This window comes from Lissotriton helveticus, chromosome 8, assembly GCF_964261635.1.
Source record: "Lissotriton helveticus chromosome 8, aLisHel1.1, whole genome shotgun sequence".
NCBI classification, from domain to species: domain Eukaryota; kingdom Metazoa; phylum Chordata; class Amphibia; order Caudata; family Salamandridae; genus Lissotriton; species Lissotriton helveticus.
Window position 1 is genome coordinate 875971311 of NC_136069.1, and position 16534 is coordinate 875987844.

General features: G+C 41.8%; 1 protein-coding gene across 2 annotated transcripts in view; it reads right to left on the minus strand.

Moving 5' to 3' along the window:
* The window catches only part of EPHA3 (EPH receptor A3), a 960369-nt gene that overhangs the window by 108342 nt on the left and 835493 nt on the right, over positions 1 to 16534 (minus strand). The gene's annotated exons all lie outside the window — the stretch shown is intronic.

A 16534-nucleotide genomic window follows, 5' to 3' on the forward strand; every position in this document is an offset into this window, starting at 1 on the left:
CTGGTCAGAAAGTGGGTGCTTTGCTTCACATTTATACTCCTCTCCCTTCCCTTTCCGTAATATGTCGCTGTCTGTATTTGCTTGAACTTACAAATAAAGGTTATAAAAACTAAAAACAAAAAAAAACATTACTATTTTAGAAATGCCACTTTTAGAAAGTGGCCATTTCCCTTCTTTTACTGCTCTATATGCCTTGCATCCAGTCTCCAATACACTGACGAGCTGGGTGACAGCTACACTTTGTGCATTCCCTCTAGACTGCCACAAACACAGGAAGGGTAGGGGTGTTAGAATACCAATCTGCATTCATCTGTATTCTGATAGCCTTCCTGGGCAGGGTGGGGTTGTGGTAACTGACGCTTACATCTGAATATTTATTGTCCTGTGTCCCACACAACGGGCTGATTAACCTGCACACATAGCCTGGCAAACAGGGCTGTGAGGAAAGGGGATGTGTGCATTTCAAAGAGCTGCTTTGTAGTCACCCCCCACTTCAAAGGCACATTTGGATATAAGTATGGGTGCTCTGACCCTACCAAAACAGTACATTACTGGACCAGTGAAGAACTCTACCAGGAGTAAGGACTGCTGTACTACAAGAATTGCCACTCCGCATGACTGACAGTTCTAAGGAACAGCTACACTGCTGTGCTGGGCTGTCCTGCTGCTTGCTGATATCTGCCCTCCTGAGGACAAGGGCTGGACACATTTCACCTGAACCCAGGGTGGCTCCAAGGGGTTGCTTGCTTGACTCCTGTTTTCTGAAGTCTCAGGGTCATATAATACATATTGCAACTCAGCTGTGCTGCTGGACTCTACCATCTGTGGGCCCTACCTTTGACTGAGGTGCCCTCTCCAGCCCTGGGCCTCTGAAGTGGGTGCTGCAGCGGTTTTGCTAGAAAATCGATGCATCTTCACCACTGCACTGATCGGAACCAATGCAGTACCCTTCAACACTGACACAGTGCTGTTCTGAAGACATTCCTGCATGGCTCAACAATGATGCAATGCCAATCCGAGGTTCGACTTCGACGTATTGACCAAACTGTTTGAATCGGAACTGACTCAATGTACTGTTGATGATGACGCTTTGCTCCATCTGAGGTTCTTTGTCAGAGGGACTTGTTTGAGTCCTGTAGCTGGCTTGCCCTCTCTGGCAGTTGGCCTAAACTTTGGATTTACCCTGGTCTAGTGTGACGTTGAGTAACCTTTTAGTGCTATTGACTTCTAAGCACTAATTTTGGTTTGTCTTTAAAATTTCCTAACGATGGTCCTACTTATTGCATTTTTGGCATTTTGCTCTTGTTTTTCTCCTAAAAAGATTCTGTATATTTCTAAACCTGTGTAGATTGTTTTGTGGTGTTTTCATTGTGTTATTGTGTTTGTTGGACAAATACTTTACACATTGCCTCTTTAGATAAGCCTGACTGCTCTGTGCCAAGCTACCAGAGGGTGAGCACAGGTTATCTTTTACTGGGCATCTAACTTACATGGACTAGAGTGATGGTTCCTGCTTGCACAGTTTGCATACCTCTTCCAACCAGAAACCTCACTTTTAACAATGGACATTTGTAGACCGGTGCTAGTAGATCAATCTTCTTGCAGATGGGATTTATATAATATAAACAAGTGCTGTCTGAACAATATCCTTTACATTCTGTTCTTGAACATCTCATTGTTTGCAATAATTCTGATGGCAAGATGCACAGAATGTTTAGGAGCGATTTCTGAGAGAGTTTGCTTGAGGACTTCCATGTTTCTGCAGAGAGGTAGTTTGAGTCAAAAGTTGTTGACCTTTGTGAATTTTGATGCTCACCAGAGATTGACAGCTTCTTAGCAGGATTGTAAGGACTGTCAACATGTAGGGTTTTGTGTAGAGGGACATGTTTGAGGTTGCAGAAATCACCTGTTACTCAGGAAAGGGTATGTGTCCAGGTGAGGCACTGTGAGCTAGCCAGGATTGGGATTCAGGTACTAACATTGTAGAGAGACTCAGCTCCTACATTCTGATGTCCTGTTGTCAGGGCCGGAATGGGAACCAAAACCGGCCCTGGCAAAGTGCTCAGCCGGCCCCCTTCCCCACTGGGGTGGGGGTTGGAGGTGCCGCCGAGCTCTTTGCCAGGGCCGGGTTTCGGACGATTTTGTTACAGGGCCGATTTTGTAGCTATGCTGCAAAAACGGCCCTGTAACAAAAACGGCCCCCAGGGGGCCCAAACTGGCCCCCACCCATACGTCGCACCAGGGGATTTCCCGGTGTCCGCTACGGCCAGTCCTGCCCTGCCTGTTGTCCTAATACACAGTTCTGCTTTTCCAGTAGAATCCAAGCAACAATGCAAGCCAATTAAAGTGTATTCTTTCTGTTGATTGGAAGCCAGTTGAGGGCGATCAAGATCAGTGAAATATGATTTAAATGTCATAGTTAGATAGATCAGTCTGGCTGCCTCAGGGAGTGCTGATTTCAGGAGAGCAAGATGTAGCTTTGGCATACCAGTCACGAGGGAGCTGCTATAGTCTAATTTGGAAAGGACAAGGGAATTGATCACTTGTTTAAGATCTTTATCAGACAGAAGGAATTTATTATGATAGAACAGTCTAATTTGCAAATGAGCTCCTTTAGCTAAGGCATTTACAAGGTTGAGATTCTTGTTTATGGTGAAGGCCAAAGTTATTGCTCTCAATGATGGATGGGTAACAGTTAAGGATATTGAGAGTATCCATCCATGATTGTACTGGGGTAAAGCAGTTTGGAGGAGATATCAGCAAGAATTCAATTTTTGTGGCGTTTAGTTTGAGGAGGCGATAAGTCATCCATGATAGAATTTTGACCAAGATATGTGCTTGGTGGGCAACTTCCTCAGACAAGGTACATTTAGATACATCTGTGTGTCTTCTCATAGAAGTGGTAAGAGATGAGTCATACCAAGTATAAAATTAAGAGGGATTGAGAGATTGTGGAGCCCTATGATAGTACTTGATTCAGAGGTGGAGGTTTAGATTCAGAGTTTCTGGTTTTTATAAAATGGCATGCATTATAAAGGCATGATTCAAACCAGTTGATGACTGGCATTGATTATCAAGGTGTGAGTCAAACCATCTATAAACTACCACTTTGAATCCTATTGTCTCATCAAACATCTTTAGGAGCTTGGATGACTGTGTCAAATGCTGCAGTAAATCCAAAAGGGTAAAGAGGTAGGAGTTCCCTTTGTTAAAGAGAAGAAGTACATAGTCCATATATTGGAGCATTTTGTTTCATGAGCTGCAATGTAGTCAGCACAAAGCAGTATGAATGAATCTTAAAAACATTATCAACAAAAATCAACCCAATAGGTTATGGTTCTTGGTTGGACTTGAGACACATGCCTATAGGCCAGCAAGTGACCACCGTATTCCTTTGAAGAAATGGGAGACACACATCAAAGATCTCTCTGCAGCAACCATATGTTACCAGCAACTAGAGAACCATATCTCAATGCATCATTAGCTATAACACAAGACAATATCATCTCACAGGTAATGAAGAGTCGAGCCTCTCGGACTCCCATGCCCAACGAATTACCAATTAATATTATAAAACATGGTCCCACTCTCTGGAGCACTCTTCTATGCTGTTTAGTCTTTATAGGTTTGCATTCTGGTACTATACCCCCATCATGGAAAGGATCAATCGTTCATCCGATATACCAAAGGAGTGAAAGACTTTCCCAAAAATCTACAGACATATTACACCTTGGACTATGATGGCAAGATTTCTGCACAATACAATCTTGGCAAATAAGTGGAAAATGATAAGCTTGTATCAAACAGGGTTCTGGCTTGTCCGCTATACCATCATTAGTACTTTTAATATTTTTTACACTATTAGCTCACAATGCAACCAACATATATCATACACTATATGCCTACTATAGAGATTACAGCACAGCATTTGATAAAGTGAACCGTTCTTATCTGTGGAACAGGCTGCAGAATTGGGAAACGGACTGCTCTCTGCTTCATTTTATCATGGTGCTGCATGAATAAACATGGCTTTTAATCAAATGATCCAACAAAATGCACCATGTTGCCTAAAATATTAACACAAAATGTATTAAAACACAGCTGTATTTTGGCTTGTTTCCTATTTTCTGTTTACATTTCCCATTTACCTGGGAAATTAGACACTACAGATGGTCTTCCACCAAAGCTAAGGAAACAAACTATCACACATGCAACCTAAGCAGATGGCTCGGTAATCTTTTCACTGATGGCTAAAGATCTCCAGCACCAGCTATCAAGACTTCATGAATACACATTTGTGAACGGTCTCATGGTCAACCACTTAAAATCTAAAGTGATGTTCTTTGGGAAAGGGAACATGCAACAATCATAGAAAACTGGTAATGTAATAATTGATCAAATAAGGGACCTGATCTAACTATTGATGAGAAGCTGAATTGGACCCCGTACATTTAAATAAAAAATGCAAAGCAGAAATAATGACCAAATCCATCAAAAGTTTCTTCAGGACCCTTGGAGAAAAGGTGGTAGATGAGTTGATCAATGTTTTAAATCAGTGTTTCCCAAATTGTGGGTTACAATGCACTGGTGGGTCACAAGCAGATTTTTGGTGGGTCACGAAAGTCCTACCAATAAATATAGATGCCATCAAATTCTATATTTCTCTCCTAGCAATAAATAAAGATGACTTCAAATTCTATATTTCTCTCATCATATTTTCTGAGCTTCAAAGACCGAGGTCAAATGTAGGACGTCTTGTGTTCACAAACTTCTCTCACTGTGCAGTCAGAGAAAAAAAGTTAACGGAATTATGTTACAGTTCTGCTGGGCTACATGAAGTGTGAAAAGAAAGGGTGTAGAATGTAATTTTTTTAAATACACAATAAAAGGTAAATACATGTAGATGAACTGTGCATATTCAGCATTTAGGGAAGCAAAAATGAAAATTAATTCTCTGTAATTCTGAAGTGTAAAGGGAATAAAGGTTTTAATAAGATAGGAACTCACCAAGACCCTTTACGTGTTGATGCACAAATAGTAAATATACACGCAAACCGTTTTCCACACTTTGTCACTTGTGTGCTAAATAGTTTTTATCAGTAAACTGTATGTCTGTCCAAACTTCGTGATCATTTCAAAGGAAAAGTGGTGTATGTACATGAAAATGCGCTACCATACAATGTTTAAGTTACATTAAAAAACCACTGGCCTCATGCTAATTAAAGCTAAGTGGGTCACGAATGTTTGTCATTATAAACAGTGGGTTGTGGTCCTAAAAGGTTTGAGAAACACTGTTTTAAATGCAACAATTATACCATCCCTTCTTTAAGGTTCACCTATTCAGTACCAAAATAATAACTGATATGAGCACAGTCTATCTGCAATCCATCAGATCCTTAATTACCTACGTTCTGCGACTCCACAAAGCAAACTACACCCAGAATGAAAACTGGCATCATTGCAAATGCACCACTTTGTAGCCGAACTAAATTATAACTGCGAATGCAATAGGGCAAATTTTGACAGACTAAGGGGCATATTTTCAAGCCTGGGCGATAAAATTATCGCCGCTTTATCGGCAGAAAACTGCCGATAAAGCAGTGATAATGGGCTTGATAATATGCTCTATGGAATTCCAATCGAAGCCCATGTTAGATGTCTTCACATCTAACATGGGCTTTGATTGGAATTCCATAGGCTTGATAATATGCCCCTAAGTTGGCTGATTCTGGACGAGGTAAACACAAAGAACTTTAAGAAAGGGGGAGTGGATCTTCCACTACTTTTGATCATGTTATGTTATGGTATGTTAAAATATTTATAGAGCACTTGGCTGTCCCAGCAATCGGACATCCCAGCGCTAGAAGCAGCATGGTGGAAAAGGTCAGCTGGGGCAACTAATGATCAGCAGGTTTAGGCAAAGGGGGTGAGCCAAGCTCAGGAGGCCACCAGTGGCTACCTCAAAGGTGGGGGTCTCTCCCGAAAAGGAGGATCTCTGATTTAGTGGCGTTCAGTTGAAGACAGTTGGCCGACATCCAATCAGAGATGGTGGTCAAGTCATCCTGAAATTTTAAAGAGTCCTAGCTATGGTCATTCGAAAAGGAGAGCACCAACTGCGTGTCATCAGCATATGACACTAGTGAGATGTTGCGAGCTTTTGATACCAAAGTCAAAGGCCAGATGTAGATATTAAACAAGTTAGGACTAAGTGCCAAACCCTGGGGGGCGCCACAGTGTAAAGGGTGAGTATGGGAATGGAAAGGGAGGGAAATGACTTGGAGGCTCCTATTGGCAAGGAAAGACGCAAACCAGAAGAGGGCTATACAATCGATGCCGATCTCTTCCAGAACTGGTGCAGCAGGATCTTGTGGAAGATAGTGTCAAATGCTGCACTCAGGTTGAGTAGGATCAGAGCTGAGGTTCTTCCCTCGTACAGCGAGACAAGCAACTGCTCTTTGACTACAAGCAGAGCAGATTCTGTGCTGTGCCGTGGCCTGAAACCATTTAGAGAGGGGTCCATTATCGAATTAAGTTCCAAATACTGAGTTAGAATACTGTTAACGTGCGATTCCGTTATTTTAGTTAAGAACGGAAGCAGGAAATAGGGCTAACGTTTTCAGGCCTAGTAGCCTCCAAAGTTGTTTTTTCAGCAGAGGGATACATTTAGCGTGTTTCCATGATTCTGGGATGGACATTGAGGATAGAGATAGATTAGTCAGTTTCAAGCACTCGGGTAAAAGCAAGTGCTGAAACTTTATGAAGAGCTCAGGTTTAAGCGGACCATCCGGAGATCCTCATTTGACCTTAAAAAACAAGGCTTCGAGGGCATTGGCATAGAAGGATGGGAATGAAAGCAGAGCATGGATCACAGAGCCAGAGGGAGAAACCCTCGGGGATCCAGGGTCAGTGCTCTCAGGACAGAAACTTCCATAGATATGTTCGACCTTGCTGGTGAAAAAACAATTGAAGAACAAAAACTACCCCAATAACTGATCTGCCAAGAAGTACAGGTAAAAGATTAATAAAGAAAATACTCGAGAAATAGACATTGAGAAGACCTACTCACATATTTGAAAAACAGACTCATAGTTCTCGTTTTAGTTTCCTATTTTACTGCACGGCAACTCTACATCAGCTCAAATTTAGAAGGTTCTGTAAAAAGTAAACTTTTATGATTCAGACTATTGTACATAGTAATTTTACAGTTTGAAGGAAGTTGGCATACTCGTTGCGCTGGTTACACTGCATGCTGGCTGTGTGGTATTGAGATCAAATCTATTGGTCACATCATTTACCCGTGTCCATAGTTATTATACTTACGAAAGAAATATTTATGAGAACTATTTTGATAAACTAATTTAGAACTGTGCAGGTGGCCATTAAACTCTGTTTTAATGCACAATCTAATTCCTTTACTAGTAAACTTCTGAAACTCTTGACTAACCATATTATCATCTTAAACAAGCTACTGTGATATTCTCATTTTTAACTTATCTGGAATATTTAATGTGTGCTGATTTTACTTTGTATCTCTGGGCCTGATTTTGAGTTTGTTGGATGGGTTACTCCATCACAAACGAGAAGATAACCCCATTTGGAGAATTGCAAGTGCCACTAAATATAATGCATTTGTAATACAGTGGACAGGATGTCCATCAGGTTTGTGGGGGAGTAACCCATCTGATGAACTCTAAATCAGGCACTTAATCATTGTTCTGTAATTAATGTATTTTTTTAAGGGGTTTCGGATTTTATATTTTTCTTACTGTGATCATTGATTAATACAATAAACCTATTCATCACTACAGTGTAAATTGTCAGAGAAAAATGTGTTTGGAAGAGGAGGATTGTGTTTCCATAATAAGATTGATTCCACAAAGATTTAGTTATTTCCAGGGGTATGAAGTGCTGTAAAAGTGAAATTTGGTGGAGATTGACTTCGCTGTTTTCGATTCTGCCAAGAGACATTAGAAGGACAAGGAGTTCCCAAATTTCAAACCCTTGCACTGAATTGAGTCTTTGTGAATAATTGCCTGCCCACCACCCATTTGTCTCTCCTATCAAGGCGGAGGATTGAGTTTTCGGGAACCAGGCTAAAGTCCAGTACTGGTTGCGAGGCGCCATAGGGCCAGGTTTTTGTTAGGTGTGAGATGATTGTTCTTAAGGTCATTAGGCCATAGGAATGGTATACAGAAGCTTTGTTAGTGCAACACAGTGAAACACGACATAAAACAACACCATATAACTATGTCTGGATGGAATTTATGCTATGCTGGTATAACCTTCCTTGGTTACAGTAATTTGTCATTACGTATGATTTTTTTTAAATTCCCCAAGTATGCCATATTGTGTAATTGCATGGCATTGACTTCAAAAACTTAGCTAGATTGAACAGGAACAACATGGATGGCCAGAATGCTAGCGGCTTCAGTTTGTGGAGCTTTTTTTGTGCAAAATGTGTAATCGCATCCAAAATGCATGCAAGGGCTCATTTCACATTCAAATATAGCTCCATATGCCAGTTTTGCATTTTGTGTAATTTTGCGGAATTTTTCCACATATCACGTAATTGTGCAAAAGTAAATGCACGAATTTTGGCGCATCCCTAAATGTAACTTAATTAATACCTCCCATAGCTTTTCGTGATGCAAAATGTGCCCATCATGTTTTGGGAAAGCATAACCCTGTGAGGTATTGCTTGAAATATTTACGGTAGCACGTATTTTTCCTCATAACTATCACGTGAGCATGTCAAGTTAGTATTGCTTTGATAGGTGTAAGAGAAAATCTATGGGATATGAGTAATGTGGAGAAGGTTTTTTTTTTAGATATAAGCTAAGAGGATAGATTGTAATAACAACTGCTGGTATTATTAAAGATATGTATTGTAATTTTTAATTCTGCACAATATTAAAAAATATATTAAAAAAATACGTTAATATTGCTGATCAAAGAATGCACTGATCTCTGAATGCTATACACAGAAATACTAATCAGGAGTCAAAACGGACACACACACTAGTCAAGTAAATGGGGAAACGTGAGGAAGAATGCAGTTTCTGCAGTACAGATTGTAAACATGTCCAATAATTCACTAGAAGAATAGAAACGGTGCAACGCTCAGTTGTTTACAGTTTTCAAAGGATGGTGCTGGGCCCAGTGTCTTCAATTTCAAAGTTCAGAGCCCCGAAAACAGCTGGGGGAACATTTCATTTGAAGCACGGGCTTCTCGGAGGCATGGGAAATGACAACATTTGTAATTGTGTTTGGGAATAACAGATACCAGGATTAAGGAGCACATGTGGAGATTGAATACAAACCAATGCACCGCAGATGTGGGGAGCTGTGTGTTTACACGGGGGTGTCTGGTGCCAACATCTACAAAGGCGAAACAGACAAAGATGTGAGGCTAAAGATGACAAATTAGTTACTAAATAATTGTGCTTTATTCTGAAGTTGATTTGAGAGGGTAAAAGAAGTCCAGTTCGCAGAAACAGGATTGAAATATTGTCTCACAATGTTCTGTTTATGGACCCATGATAACACCAACAGCATGGCAAACATAGGTAGTACAAAGTATAGGAGTGGTATAAACAATTGTGCAACGAAAGGGCAACCATATGGACAAAATTATTATCCGCCTCTAACGAATCTGCTTACAAGCGGTTGTGACATATGTGTATGTTATACAACAGAGAATTGCTATGTAATGATGTTGTCATCAGTGACAATGTTGATGACACCAAAACTTAGGCTATCACCACTGGTGGCTGATGAGTGCCAGCAACTCATACAGTGTTGTCTGCTGTTCCTACAGCATTGCCATGAAAGAAATTTTATTGCCTAGAATGTTGCAACCAAATCTTGCAGTATTGCCGCTAGACCCCGGGAGATTGCAACCAATCCAAATATTGTATTCAGTGGTACCTGCAGCATTTACACCCAGCTAAGTGTATTATGATCTGTGTCATATGTTTGAGAATGTGTACGTGATAATAACAGATGGCAAATATACAGACTAGAAACAAAGTATTATTTTTGTCATGCAACCAAATGGTGGTCAAAGGGACAGTACTACTATCTATCCCAAACGTATGTTTTATAATAATTCTTAGCTCCATCATAGTTGTACTATAAAGAATGGGGGACAGAATTACTAACAAGTCATGCAGTGCAACACAATGTAACGCAGCATGACAACTTGCTGTGCTGCCTTGTGTGACAAGGAGAGTGCAGGAATGTGCTATATCTTGGAAGATATGGCACATTCCTGCCCTCTCCCTTTACAGGTGAACTGAGTGCAGCCTAGCGCCAACACACGCACCCTTGTGACATGGTGCGAGAGTGCTTGCATTACAGTCAGGATTGTTGTAGGGCTGGAAGTGACACCTTTATACACAGAAACAATCCTCTGAGGCTTTTTCAATTTTCCACATTGGCTGCATTACGCAGGACACGTAGAAAGAGGGGAAAAAACAAGGTGAAATAAACATATTTCACCTCATTACACATCACTTTGGGAAAACATAGCAGTTTGGCAAATTCCCAGGTTTATTATTCTTTGTACATCTGGGAATGCACCTAAATTCATGGGTGGATACGTGGGAACACCCACGTTCCACCCATGAAACGCCTTCCCAGAACAGAGTAATGCAAGTCAGCAACTTGCTCTGCCTTGAAATACTCCAGATTTAGTAAGCCACACACAACCATGCAAGGTGGCTTTGCGTGGCTTAGTAAATCTCACTGAAGTCTTTGTGCTGCCTTGCGCCGCCTTGTGTGATGCAATGGCAATGCCAGGGCTTCATGAATCTGGACCTGGATCTGTAAAGATATTGCCTCTATTGCCAGTGTTATTGCCTCCAGAGCATAACATATTGTCACCACTCCCTGAGAGACTGACAACACTGTTTACAGTATTGTGAGCAGTGACTAGAGTATTGATATCATGTCAAGTGCACTGAATGTGCCAGCAGTATAAAAATTGTGTATTGCCTGCATTCTGTTGATTAAAATGTTATGATTAGTGGCTGAAATTTGTGAGGAGTGGCTAGCTTATTTCAAGTTGTGGTTAGTGAATTGCCACCAGTTCCGAAAGAAGTAGAATTGCGCTGAGAATATTTCCACCAGGAGGCAGAGTGTTTCTGTCAAGCTAAAAAATTCACATCAGACCTGTTCACCATACCACTCAAGGTTACGGCATGTCAAGCAGAAAAGGGAATCTGACTACTGGATTTTATGCATTTGGACTACCTGGTTTGGGACTTGGGCACTGGGACCTGGATACGGATAGTGGCCACTTTCACAATTTGTGAGCCAGATCTTGATATTTTTTGAACAAAGTTTCAGGTAAACGGCAGACACGCATGTTTGAATAGTGCAAAGACAAGATCTCAGAAAAGCAAAAATATGACACTCCGGGGTATAGCTGCATGTCATTAGCATGTTGCTGCAAGGTGACGTTTTAGGGGTTCTTTGCAGATGTTTAACATCATGCGGGAAACAATCAAACCCTAAGAGGTGCTACTCATTACTGGGAGGGTAAGGATCTCTAGGAGTGTGTTTGGACAAACTCTTGTTTGTCAAAGTGGAAATAGGTGAAACAGGCCTGGTGGATGACGGTGTCAAAGGCTGTTCGGAGAATACAGTAAGTTGGATGCAGTCTTTTTGATCTTGACACAGTGTAAGAGAAAATTGTATCAAGTGAAAATAACGATAGAGCAATGTTGATATACTAACAGTAATAACATGAGTACATATTAAACAAGCATTTACAATGCAACGGTTTCGCCTTTGCAAAAGTTAGAGCTATTGGCATTGTAAATGACAACATTTTTATTTATGTGTTGGTTCTGAAAACAGATAAATAAATGGCATTGTCATTTACATTGCGAATAGCTTAATCTCTCGCAAATGTGAGACCTATTGTACCCTACTGGACGAGCTCAGCAGACAGCAATTACTTGCAGACTAGTTCTATAACACAACAGTGACACTGCTAAATCCAGCGCTTCACAATAGAAACAGAAATGATACATGAGAAGATTACGAGTGAACAAATTACAAAAGCAGACGTTAAGTTACATGAGGCAAGTGGAGTGATGTGGCAGCCAACACGGCATCATATAGTGCAGGGGCAGTGTGATACTGGTGTTGGGGCACTGGCACCATGCAGTGCAGTGGGGGAAGCCACTAAGCCACTAATGGTGAATGGGTTCTGGGATCACAGAGTAAAGGTGATACTGTAGTAATGGTGAAAGGACGCTGACACCATGCAGTGCGGGGGGACTTAATGTTTGCACAACGGCTGCTGGCACTATACAGTGCTTAGGTAGTACATTAACAGTGCAGGGGTTCTGCCACTATACAGTTTGCTCTGAAAAAGATGCCCTGCCCTTGCAACAATGATGCGCAGCCTTTACTTGTTCCTTTGTGAAGACAGTCTTTTAGAGACTGTTCTCCTTTTAGATGAAAATAGGGCAGCAGTTATGGTCACACTTTTTGTTAATTTAGTTGCCAGTCAGCTCCAAATCAAAAGAAAATAAGGCTGCGGAGTGTAATTAACAGTCAGTTCAATCGTTGTGTCCCTTGTCTAGCCCCTGAGCTTTGTTAAAATTGCCATCTGAAGGCTGAAGGGAAATCGATTTGATTCTAATCGCACCATGAAAAGAACATGATCTAACTGCTTTCAGCCCTCCGTAAATCTGTACGAGGTCTCTAGCACAATGCAACTTCCAATTTAAAAAGCACTGAATGTCTCGTCAATGACTCTGTGAAGAAAAAAGAACAAGAAGCAGACATAAAAATTCCAATAGTTGTTTAAGCATTAAAGTTCATTTGCAGCACAGCGGACATGAAAGGGGCTGACCTCTCAAACCCCCTCTCAGGTCTATGAAGTCGTAGCCTTGACAAGCCAGCATTGAAGGGGCTCATTGACTCTGAAAGGCTACTCTGTCAATGGCGAGCAGCGGCAATGGGCTCGGCACAGCGCATGCATCTGCCTGCCCACCCGTCGCTCGACCAATGGCAGGCCCGATTCAGGAGCTTAAATCTACCTTGTCTTTCCCCTAATACCTTTAGAGAATAGATTAAGATCACTATACAAAGTTTGCGTCAAGGTTTCAAGTTTTCCTGCTCATTATGAAACGAAGTGAAAAGCAATGTACCCGGGCACCGACCATTTTATTGGGGCCTTTCAAGGAACATTTTAATTGGCAAAAGCATTCCTTTGTGCTTTCCCGGCCTACCTTCCCTTACCAAATAGCACTCAGTCAAAATGCGTGTTGTTTCACGCCATCTGCGCTAAATATTCTAATCATATGTAAATATTTAAAGAGACTGCAGTACTTGCAACAAAACTTTTTATACATGTTATACATTCTAGCTCTTTTTGAGCGAGTATAAAGGCTCACTCACATGCATCTCTCTCTGCCATTACTGATGTGAGAATCGAGAAAATCATACGCCTTGTTTCACAAGTACAACCCCAAAGCTGTGTACACCAAACCCAACAACCAAATTAATTGTAGCATACTAGGAAACTACTCAACCTCTGCTCGTGCAAAGCTAAGAGAAGTAACAATGTTAACAAAACTCTAAAAACCACGAATCTTTAACAACCATGAGACGTGCAGGTTCATCAATCACCGCTCACTTGACATGGCGCTGATTTACAGAGCGGAGCAGGTGACGAGGCAACACCCTCAAAGGATCGTCGCTGGAGTGAAACACTTTCAACACACAGCCGAACGCACACTCAAACTCTTGATTGTGAGGACATGCCACAACAAGAACAACGGGAGGGGGGGTGCGGGAACGGGCAAACACGGACAGCGGGAGGGGGCGGGAACGGGCACACACGGACAGCGGAAGGGGGAGGCGGGAACGGGCACACACGGCCAGCGGGAGGGGGACATGCATAATAACGGAGGCAAACAGGCAAAGAGGGTTGAGAAAGAAACAAGGACGCACTCACCTGGACATCTTCCGGCGGCAAATGATAATAAAAACACGGCGTCCCCAAAAAAAAATAGGAACCGCCCCCCGCCGCAATGACGACGTTAAAGGGGTGGGATGAGTAAAAATCGTGGGAACGCCCACGAATCTGCTCCGGCAATGACGGGCAGATCTGTCTTCCAATGGCTAGCCTCCATTTATGGAGCTAGCCAATGGAAGACAGAGGCGGGATTAAGCTCCATACTGTTTACAAAAGTTTTCGCCTGCGCGATACTGCTTGCGCAGTAAACGGCAGGCGAAACCTAAAAAGGGGCCTGAGGAGCTTGGGGGGACTCTTACAATAAAGACGTTGATTTTTACCTTTCGTCCTTCTTGAAATAAGCCAGTCTTACTAACGACGTCATAACGTACGTGCCTCTACGTACTGCCTTTACCAAAAAAATAGAAAAGGGACCACAAAACATTGAAGACGGAGAAGTCCATCAATGAAAAACAGGGAGTATTTTTTTTAAATATACAAAGTATAAATAATTTTAGGGGACATATAAGGAATTGGGGCAGGGATCGAAAAACGCACTTACAATGAAAATGCAATTATCATGCATAATTATACAACAAAAATCGTTGTATAACTATGCGTGGTAAAGGCATTTTCGTTGTAAAGCATACTCGTGGTAGTGGCATTCGCGTTGTAACGCATGCGTGGAAAAGGCATGCATTGCAACGGAATGCGTAGAAACATCATACAACCCGTCTGCATTCTCCCAAACCCACGAGGGTCTGCAAGTTGTATCTGTAAGGGAGCAAGACTTGGTCAGAAGGCCGCCTCTTTGCTCATAATTAACTGTTACTTCAACCCTCCAAAAACCTCAGGAGCATGAGCCATGGATTCCTGGTGCTCAAGTATAAAAGAAATCCTGGAATCCCATCCCTCTCAGGAAGTGGTGATGGGAGGAGATTTTAACACCAAGGTCCTCAACAGACATCTTACAGTTGAACAAACTAGCAAGGATCGACAACAATTCAGCAAGCTACTTTCCTCATGCCACTTAAAATCTGCAGACCAGGCATTGACACAAGCCAAGAACACAACATGTCCCACATTAAAAAATATTTCAGTAATCGATTATATTTGTATGCCTGACCCCTTGGCAAAACATCTACAAAGTTTTGAGATTAAAAAAACCGAGATGAGAGTGATCATAATGCTCTAGTTATAAACCTGGATTTAAACCATCAGACAGCAGACAAAGGCTAGGGGTTAGGCATCTCAACTGGAGCTGAAACACTGGCATTAGTCAGAAGAATCAAATGGCGACCTTTTTACTCGCCACAGTTGGTCAAATGGTTTGGTGACGGAAAGAACAGGCAGAAGAATCGACCAGGCAAACAGCTCCTAATGCAATGGGACAATTTGACCAAAGATCTGCTAGAATCTGTCTCGGGAAGCTGGGGTCGTTTAAACCACACACATCCAGTGCAAAATTACCCACAAACACACTTGCCGAAACGGTTCATTAACCCTTCATGGAAGAACTTAAGGAGGACCACCTGTATGTACAAACTGAAACCAACGAGCAGAAATCTTCAGGTAGTAAAAGTTGCAAGGGAAGCCCTCAAAGTGATCTGGGAGCTCAAATTCATACTTCAAGAGGAGAAGTGAATACAAATATTTGAGATGCTTAAAGAAAGATCACTAGCTCGTTTTTGGAGGTACGTAAATAACAAATTCACCACGGAGGTCAAGGGAAAACGCAGTCCGGGCAATGGTTTGGGAGAACCACGTCACAGGCCTGTTTTTTGTACATAATAATATAAATGAAACAGAGTGGAACAATACCAAGATTTAACCTCATCTGCTCGAATTGTAACACTAATGGAGGGGGGTGGAGACCCAGGCCCAAATGGTCTCTCAGCAGGATTGTAAATGTGCCCCAGAAGATTGGGCGGCTCTCCTAACACCGCTTTTCAACTCGGCCTATTCAATGGGCCAAGTCCCCGATGCCTGGAGATGCTCCACTCTATGCCCGGTTCTTAAAAATGGAACCCTCGAAAACCAATCAACTACTGCCTTATAGCCGAGCTAGATTTAGAGGTAAAGGCATATGCTCAAATTTTACTGAAAAAGCTAAAAAGCTGGGCCGAAGAAATAGAGCTGCTACCCTTCTTTCGAACAGGGTTCTGCGGGGATGCAGCGACCACTGATAACATCATAGCTTTATCTGCCCTTTGCCACCAAGCTATACAGAACAACCAACCGCCACTTTTTTTACTGTTTTATTGACTTCACTTTGGCATTTGATAAAGTCGCTGTAAAAATAAACGAGACCTATTGGCTATGCCAATGCTTGTTTTTATTGGGCTGACGAGTATTTATAAACTCAGGTCGAAAAACATAATGAGAAAGAACAGCAGTGGAGTCTGGAATGTTGTCCCTTCTGAAACTTACTCTAAAACAGAAAATGCTAAGAAATCCCATAAAGTATTTCAGAGTTGTCTAAATCATTTCTGAATGATTATTAGAGCAAACACAGGAATAATTGCAATGTAACACACATTCCTTTTAACGTTTAACCAC